This window comes from Lemur catta, chromosome 16 (assembly GCF_020740605.2).
Source record: "Lemur catta isolate mLemCat1 chromosome 16, mLemCat1.pri, whole genome shotgun sequence".
Lineage (NCBI taxonomy): Eukaryota > Metazoa > Chordata > Mammalia > Primates > Lemuridae > Lemur > Lemur catta.
The window spans coordinates 50,695,152-50,704,556 of NC_059143.1; positions in this window are offsets into that span (position 1 = coordinate 50,695,152).

Consider the following 9,405-nt stretch of genomic DNA (forward strand, 5'->3'; position numbering starts at 1 on the left):
AAAGGGTACAGCACTCGGCGTGGTGGGTACGGGTTTCTAGGAGGAAACAGCATTTAGATTAGACACGAAGAATCAAAGGAGAGAAGAGTGTTCTAGGCAGGGGAAAGAGCCCGTGCAGGAAGGAAAACACTGGTGCATTTTAGAACTAAGCAAAGCTCAGCTCTGTGGCCGCAGATCTGCTTCCGAGGGTCTGGCCCTTGCTGCATCCCAGCTGGGTGACCTTGGCCACGTCCCTCTCCCTCTCTGGGCCTCAGTTTCCTTTCTGTAAAATAGGAGCAACAATGTCCACCTCACCTTAGTAAAAAACTGATCAAGATCTGCAGTGGTCTCTATTCATATTTATGTTAATTTCCAGGTTTTGATTATTAGAATGTGGTTACGGGAGATGTTAACATGGGGAATCTGGATGAGGAGTAAATGAGCACCTTCTGGACTGTTTTTACAACTTTTCTGTAAACCCAGAAATAGCTCAAAATCTAAACCTTGAAAAATACGACAAATCTCATCACTTCTCAGCCTTTTGGCTGAGACCAAGTGTAAAAAATATAACAAATCTGCCCAAATGCAAATGCCCCAGAGAAAGGGAAGAGTTGCCCAGTAATTCATGTATTTCTTATTCCCATTTCACAGAGAAGATTTAAAGCTAAGAATGTATCTCTCAATTTCTAATTTTTTAAGGTTTTTTAAAAAATGAGTACTGAATTTTGTCAAAAGTTTTCTTAGGAATATGAAGATAATTGAAATTAATATATATTTCCTTAGGTTTATTAACATGATGTGTGGTATTAATAGATTGATTTCTGAACAGTAAACCAACTTCCAGTTCCTATAATGAATCTCTGTTTGTCATGGACTATTATTTTCATAATGTGGTGGTGGATTCTGCTTGCTAGTATTTAAGAAAAAATTTTGCATGAACATTCATGAGTGTATTGGTCTATAATTTCTTTTGTATAATTGTTATTTGTTTGTACTATTTTTGTTTGTATCAGTGTTAAATATCATAAAAGGAATTGGTCATTATCTCAGCTTTTTTTTCTTTCATATATTTTTCAGTTTTTTCCAAAAGTAATAGGTGGTATATGGATATATATCAGCCTTTTTCCCTATGAATTATGTGTGGATGTAGTTTGGCTAGATACAGTGGTTGACTGATAAAAAGAAAATGTAGAAACATATAGTTTAGGCAAAGCCATGTACTCTTCTTGACTTAAACCTGAGTAACATATTACTTGGAAGATGTCTAGAAGGACTGACCAAATAGCAAAATTTAATCTGTTTAGCGTCAAATGATAGCTGAAATGCTCATTTTTAGTTCATCGAAGTATTCATCTTAGTTGATAAGCCTGTTTAAATCCACTTGGTTAGCTGTAACAGAAAACCAATCTTCAAATACATCAAGCATGATCTTTAAATAAGATAAAATACAAAGAACTATAAATAGATTGGAAAGTAATATTAATGCTGAGTACAGCACTATGTGTAAAAAATGTTAAGTGTCAGTTCAACCTTTATAAGTGCTTTGCTACAGTGCCTCTGATATATACCTATAATAATGATAATGTGGCAGAGCTTCCAATTAAATTATGTTGGTTTTATTAGAAAATGAATTGATTCTGAATTCATTAATTTATAAACATTGAAATAGAATGAGGTCTCCAATAAATTGCCCAGCCAATAATAATAGCTGATAGACATTTTGCATTTAAACAACCTAAGTGATGCTTTTTAAATGGTGAGAGAAGTGGACTCAGTGGAGCAATTACTTAGATACTAACCTTTTTTAAATAACAAAGTGGTATGAGAAAATAGGCAATAATTCAATGTTCAAATATATTTTAAAAGTTTTTTTAACTACTTTTAAAATTGCAGCTATCCTGCAGCATAATGTCAAATTTTACACAGTTGCTAAAGATAAATGATTTTTCCTGATCAAATTATATGAGGATGAATAATTTTATACTATATAATTGGCGAGCTGGATAATTCAATAAGTCCATTTGCTATGGTTGACTTCTTTTCACAAGTAGAATTTCTACAATGAGGAAGACAGTTTTGTCAAAACAGCTGTCAAAGAGCAGCAGCATTAAAAAACTAATCAGTAAATTAATTAAACATTCTCTGTATGTACAACATGCTACATACAGGAAAATGTAAGCAGTTTTACAACGTTTGTAATGTTTCCATCAAAGGATTGGAGGAAACAATACAAATATGACCCTTTATTGCAAATAGAAGCTGCTTTGTAATGAAAACATCTTATTAAAAGTTCTCTTTTCATTTTCGGCAAATAAAAGGTTCTTATCAATTTTTACCCAAAGTATCCAAATGCTAAAGTCATGTTTTCAATAACAGTACCTGCAAATTAAACTATTAAGAATATTTTCTACAAGCTACCCATTCTCTATAACCTCTTTTACTTTTATTTCCCTTTTAAAAAGCATACTATGAGGCCGGGTGCGGTGGCTCACGCCTGTAATCCTAGCACTCTGGGAGGCCGAGGAGGGTGGATCGCTTGAGGTCAGGAGTTCAAGACCAGCCTGAGCAAGAGTGAGACCCCGTCTCTACTAAAAATAGAAAGAAATTATCTGGCCAACTAAAAATATATATAGAAAAAATTAGCCGGGCATGGTGGCTCATGCCTGTAGTCCCAGCTACTCAGGAGGCTGAGGCAGGAGGATCGCTTGAGCCCAGGAGTTTGAGGTTGCTGTGAGCTATGATGATGCCCCAGCACTCTAGCCAGGGCCACAGAGTGAGACTCTGCCTCAAAAAAAAAAAAAAAAAAAAGCATACTATGGTAAGTTTACCCGAAAGTATACAAAAGAAATGCATTTATTATATAAACTATTTTATATACTTGCAAAATAAATTGATATGTACATATACATAATATTTATGCTTATTAGATAATTGTGTATATTGATTTATACATGTAAATAATCTACACATATTGCATATCTGTCCTCTTTCTTACATAAAATCAAGCTGGGGTGGGTATTCTACATTTTACTGCCTTAATTTTTAATGGATACTCCTCAGGGTTATCCCTCATAGTTCAGTGATCAGCATGTTCTGTAAATATAGATAGGCTATTCTTATTAATTTTTAGGATTTATTTTTTTTTTTTGCTTAATGTATTGAATGATGTTACATTCTAAGTTTGGAGTTAGAGGAGCAATGAGTATCTCTTTGTATTTTGGCTAAATAAATTTTATTCACTGGAAATTTTTGGTGTGTGTGGGGGGGGTCTACTCCATGCCAGGCATGTGTAAAAATTCTAGTCCATGAAGATAACTTGAAATACCCTAACTCAAATTTCCCTGATTGATCTGTCATTGGGCTATTTCTCCAGTCCCAGCATTTCCAATACACAGCGGTGAGACAGGCATGGGATCACAGTTACAGACATTCTGGTTGGGGAGAAGGGAAAGTAGAGTCATTGGTCCACAACAATTTGTAAATCTAGGAGGGCAAATCTGGATTTTTCGTAATTAGGTTTCAAGACCTAAAAAACATAATCTCCCACAATCTTGGGTCTGCCCTCCGGGCTCTTGGTTTCACCCCCTGAGCCAGCCTTCTCTTTTCAGGAGAGGCAGCGCATATTTGCAGCTGAGCAGTTTATCAGCCTGCTTCCTGCCAGTAAATCTCGGGGGTTCCAATAGCCTGCTTTGATTTTGTACTCTCTCTGTCACTTTTAGTCCAAAATGGCAGTGCCTTTGCAGATTTGACTCCATTATACATAAATTGCACCCCAAAATCTCTCTGAGGTCATGTCTTATCTATTCCTGTCTCCTGCTAAGATTGTTGAGAAAGGATGTCCTTAAGCATTCTAGGGCAGCGGTTCCCAACTTTTTTGGCAGTGGGGGCCGTTGTCATAGAAGACAATTTTTCCATGGACTGGGGGCGGGGGTGGTTTCAGGATGATTCGAACACATTACATTTATTGTGCACTTTATTTTTACTATTATTACATTGTAATATATAATGAAATAATTACACATCTCACCATGGGTTGGGGATCTCTGTCCTAGGGGAGCTCTGGTTTCATTGAGAAGTTCTTAAATACCTTTGAATATCAACTCAGAGTCTAGTAGTTTTTTGCACATGATTTCTTTTAAATAAATATTTGGAAAATAAATGAAGAAGTATAGCAGTATTGTAAAGTATATGTGGTTATGTGCTTTTAATGTTCTTAGAATTTTAGATAATAGTTCCATTTTTAATTTATAAAAATTGCATAATCAATTAAAACATTACTTTTTTGTTAAAATGTGTAATGAAAATTACATATTAAATGTATCCTTACTCATTTTTGCATTCTTAGAACCCAATACCATGCATAATATACAGCAGAAGCTGAGAAGGTCTAGGGAAATAAGCCAGGTGGAAGAATAGATCAGGAATGCGATAAAGCATCCTTTGTAAGGCCTCACCTTGGCCTGGGTGGCAGGATTCAACTAGAGCTCCGCGACGTGCTGGCTGTTGCGTAGGGTGAGACTATGAACTGGGATGTGCCTCCATCGTTTTTCTTTGTAGAATGAGGAAAATGTAGAATGAGTTTCTATCTCCTGATTTCTCTGGGGGAATCAAATGAATTAATATATAAAAACTGTTTAAGATTATTCTCAATACAAAACAAGTACTACATGAGTGTAAACAATCACTGCAAGCACTGACAATTCCAAATAAAGAGGGAAACACTACCTACCTAACTTTAGACTGCTACAAATAAAACAAAAAGATTTTTTTCATGGAGGTAAATTCCTCATTGCTGATGTTCCTTGTCCTAACTCTATTCTACTAATCAGCAGCAAGAAAAAGCCTTAATTCATTTTTGAAAATACAGTGAATCAACTTTTTTTCTTTTTACTTTTAATTTTAGACAGAGGTATTTGTAAGAATCATAGAATCTCTTGGAGCAACAGTCTTCAAACAGAGTTTTTAGGGGAATTTATTTTCAGATCCTTGACTTCCATGTGCTCTGTTCCCTAAAAGCAGTCTGCCAAGGATATGCCTGAGGCCCCCCAGTTCTCCTTTTCACCCTCTTTCTTAACTAATCCTACTTATCCTATTGTATGTAAACTCCTGTTGTATATAAAAATAAGTGCAGCTCTTTCACCTTCTGAATCCTACATTGTCCTGGAAGGTGAAAGCCTCCAGGCACCAACAAAAGACAATATGAGAGTGCTTTCCTCAGGCTCAAGTCTCCTTTTTAAATTCTCTCTCTCTCTTTCTGTCTCCCAAATTTATCTATTATCTTTCTTCTACCCACCTGTGCACATATCTAGGAATTAGATACTAAGATAGGTGGTAGGATGAATAATGGCCCTCAAAGATGTTCAGGTTTTAATCCCTGAGCTTGTGAATGTGTTACGTTATATGACAAGGGGAATTAAGGTTATAGATAGAAATACGGTTGCTAATCAGGTGACTGTAAAATAAGAAGATTATCCTGGATTATCGGGGCCCAATCTTATCACAAGGGTTCTTTAAAAAGGGACACAAAAGGGAAGGTCTGAGTCAGGGAGAGACTTGAAGATGCTGTGCTGCTGGTTTTGGAGATGGGAGAAAGGCTGTCGGTCAAAGAATGTGGAAGCCTCTAGAAGGTGGAACAGTAAGGAAATGGATGTTTTTCTAGAGTCATCAGCAGGAGTGCAGCCCTGCTGACATCTTGGTTTCAGACCAGTGAGATCTATTTTGGACTTCTGATTTCAAGGACTGTGTCATAATAATATTGTGCTATTTAAGCCTTTCAATCTGTAGTAATTTGTCATAGCAATAATAAGAAACTAATATATTATTGGATATGAAAAAATAAAGACACTTTTTAAGTTTTTATTGCCTTAATTTTCTATTAAAACAAATAAAATGTTTGGTGCTAAGAACATATTTTTTCACTTACTAATAAAAGTCAAATCAAACCCAAACCAAACAACTCCATTCACATATACATAAGATGCTCAGTGCTGTATTCTATCAGGTGGGTGGTCTTTATCACACTTTATCCACCAATTCTGGTTGGTAAATTGTTACATTTTAGGAGAGTTATTTGGTAATGTCCATTATCTTCAAATTAGCAATTTTACTTTTCTGGATTTATTCTTCCACAAGTATAGTACAAAGGATATTTAAATAACATTATTTAATCTAAAAAATAAAAATATCCAAGAGTGGAATAAATATGTCATCATTATTTTTAGCTCTAGAAGCATGCTCAAGCCATATTTATATGCAGGGTGAAATCAAGTTTCATAAATTATGTATTTTATGTTCCAATTTTGCAAGGAAATAAACCCAACTGATTGTTTGGTTCTCCATGTGTATGGATGTATATGTGGCTATTGGTGTCCTTGTCTTGTTTTGGGTGTCTTCTCTTTGCTTCTTTCTTTGGACTCTGTGCACGTCTGCATATGTGTACGCATACAGGAAGAAGGTAAGGGAAAAAGAAATTTTCTCTTTATATGATGAAGTTTTCTATAATGCTTTTATTATCTTTGAAGTGCAAAAAAAATGTGCAATGATAATGTGATTGTCTTTGGAGCCTTGTGCACCATAGAACTGTCCGGGAAGGGGCTGCAAGAACAGAAGGGAACAGAGCATGGTGTCCCTGGCAACAATATCATTGTAAAGGGTGGCAGAGTAGAAAGTGTCTCCGAGGAAATCTGCAACAGAAGTACTGGTGTCATGAGGAAAGACCCTTGACACAGGATTGTCTGGAGATCTAGGGAACCTTCAGGAGAAACAAACTGGAGAGAAGTGCCAAAATATTTAGAGGACAACAATACCATAATGTCTGAAAGTGCACTGGGGCTTGCTTAATGAGGAAGAGTGGTGACAGGGATTACAAAGGAAAAACATCTACGTGGCCATGTGAACTCCTCAGAAACAGTAAATGAACAGCATCTCCCGAGCTTATCCCCAAATGCTGCCCCCTCCCAAACCCTCCTCATTCAGTAAAAGTAACCACTCCTGGACTTCTAATCTCATCCTGTATTTTGCCTGCTTTTGAGCTTTATATAAACGCAATCATGCACTCAATTTTTCTTTCTGTTTTTCTTCTTTTGCTCATGGTGAGGTTTGTGAGTTTTAACCATGATTTTGTGTAAATATTTTTATAAATATAATGCTGTAATTGTGAAATGCATATAAAACATTAATCTTTTTATATTATATGAGTATATTGAAACATAATATTTTTATAGCAAGATTAATTGCAAATATTTAGGAGGCAGAGGGACATGCAAAGAGTACTGAAACCCAAACGGGACACGCGGGTTCCTTTTTTGACTTTGCAGCTTCATAGGGACCTAATTATAGATAATCATAATATTGAGTCTCAGTTTGTATTACTTTCAGTTTGATTTTTTGTATCCTAATTCAGCTAGCAAGATTAGATTAAGTATAAAAGCTCATTGAGCTATAAACATTCTATGATTCGTTATTCTGTGGTTCTCAAACCTAAATTAATCTTGCTCAGTTTGCATTTTCATCAGTTATCCTATATGACATGAATTAGAAAGCAAAAACAAATTTAGAGGCTTACCTTGTGATGGATTATAATAACAAGTGGTTAAATCAAAAGTTTTTGCCTGTCACTTCAAAGGAAAGAACAAATATTCTCATAAATGCAAAAGCACCAACGAGAGAAGAGATGCTCTTGGCACATAAGCAGCTTGCTTTGTTTGGTCTTAGGTTTACTTTGATTTATTTCTGTCTTCTTTTTCTTTCTGATGTTCCTTTATTCTTTATTCAAGGAGCATTTAGTGCTCACTTCCCAGATGTCAAGCCTCCTATCAAGGGGTGAGGATACTAATGATACAAGACATCCTGGAGATCATGGTGGGGTGAAGGAGACAGATGAATAAGCAAAGAACTCTCAAGCAATGTGATGAGACTCTAAATTAATGACTGAGTTCTAGTTTACCCAGCTTTTAATCTGCTTACTTTTCAAAATTAAAAAAATGGTAAACCATTGAAATCTTTTGTTAAGAGAAGTTCAGCACACTAAAATAGATTAAACACATACGTACCATGTGCCAAAGACTCTGTCCTAGACATTGGTAATATTTAGTTGTGATAGATAATTAGTGGTCAGCAAATATTCACTCCCATTCCCACCCCTCCACCTCCACTGAAGGGAGCAGTTTGTCTTCTCCATTGGTGGTTAGCTTGGCCATGTGACTTTCTTTGTCCAATAAAACATAGGCAGAAAGGAAATTGTACCATTTCCAAGATTTTAGAGTCATCTATGTATATTTTCACCCATGCATTTGGAAGCTTCTCTGCCATGAGGCACATGCCTGTAGGTAGCCATTGCCCCTCTACCAGGGCTTCAGAATGTGCTAGATGGCACAGAGCTTCTCAGCTAACTGCACACCCACAGCCTGAAAGAGACACTCCCAGCCTCCTGCAGATGAGCAAGAGAACAAACGCCCCTGCAACTTTGCATTGGATCATTCGTAGGGAAAGCTAACACAAAGATGGGCATCACAGCTGTCCTCAAGGTGCTAACATTCTGACATGTAATTTGTATATAATGTGGTGAGTCTTGTGGGAGAGCTTTGCTCTGGAGACAGACAGAAACTGATAAGTGAGGTGAGTCTAAAGGTCTAAAAGTTGCCAGTCAGGAAAGGACAGCTTGGAGTGAATTGAATTGAGCAGAGATATAAAAATATTTCCGAAGAGGGACCAGAATATGCAAAGAAGCATGAAAAAATAATATATTTTCAGGGAATCTGTGATCCTTCTTTTTATGTATCAACTTGACTGGGCTAAGGGTTACCCAAATAGCTGGTAAAACATTATTTCTGGGTGTGTCTGTGACAGTGTTTTAGGAATAGATTAGCATTTGCATTAGTAGACTGAGTAAAGAAGATCTGCCATCACCAATGCCAGTGATCATCCTTCAATCTGCTGAGGGCCTGGACAGAACAAAAATGTACATGAAGGGTGAATATGCTCTCTCTTCTCGAGCTGGTACACCCATCTTCTGCCCTCAGACATCAGAGCAGGTTCCTGGTCTGTAGGACTCTGGGAATTATACTGGTGGCCCCCCAGTTTCTCAGACCTTCAGATTCAGACTGAACTACACCACCGTCTTTCATCATTCTTCAGCCTGCAGGTCATGGGATGTCCCTCAGCTTCCACAATCATGTGAGCCATTTCCCATGTTGATACACCTCCTCTCACCATCTCTTCACCTATCTGTATATCTTGTTGGTTCTGTTTGGAGAACCCTGACTTATACAGAGCCTCAGGCAGTTCAGCAATGAGAGTGTGAGGTGAGCACTAGCAAGAGGTGAGGCTGGGGAGCGAGGCAGTGCACAAAGAGGTGAGGGAGTGTCTGTGCTACTCACCACCAAGACCCAATAATCCGCAGCGTCTGTTCCTCCCACACACTCCTTT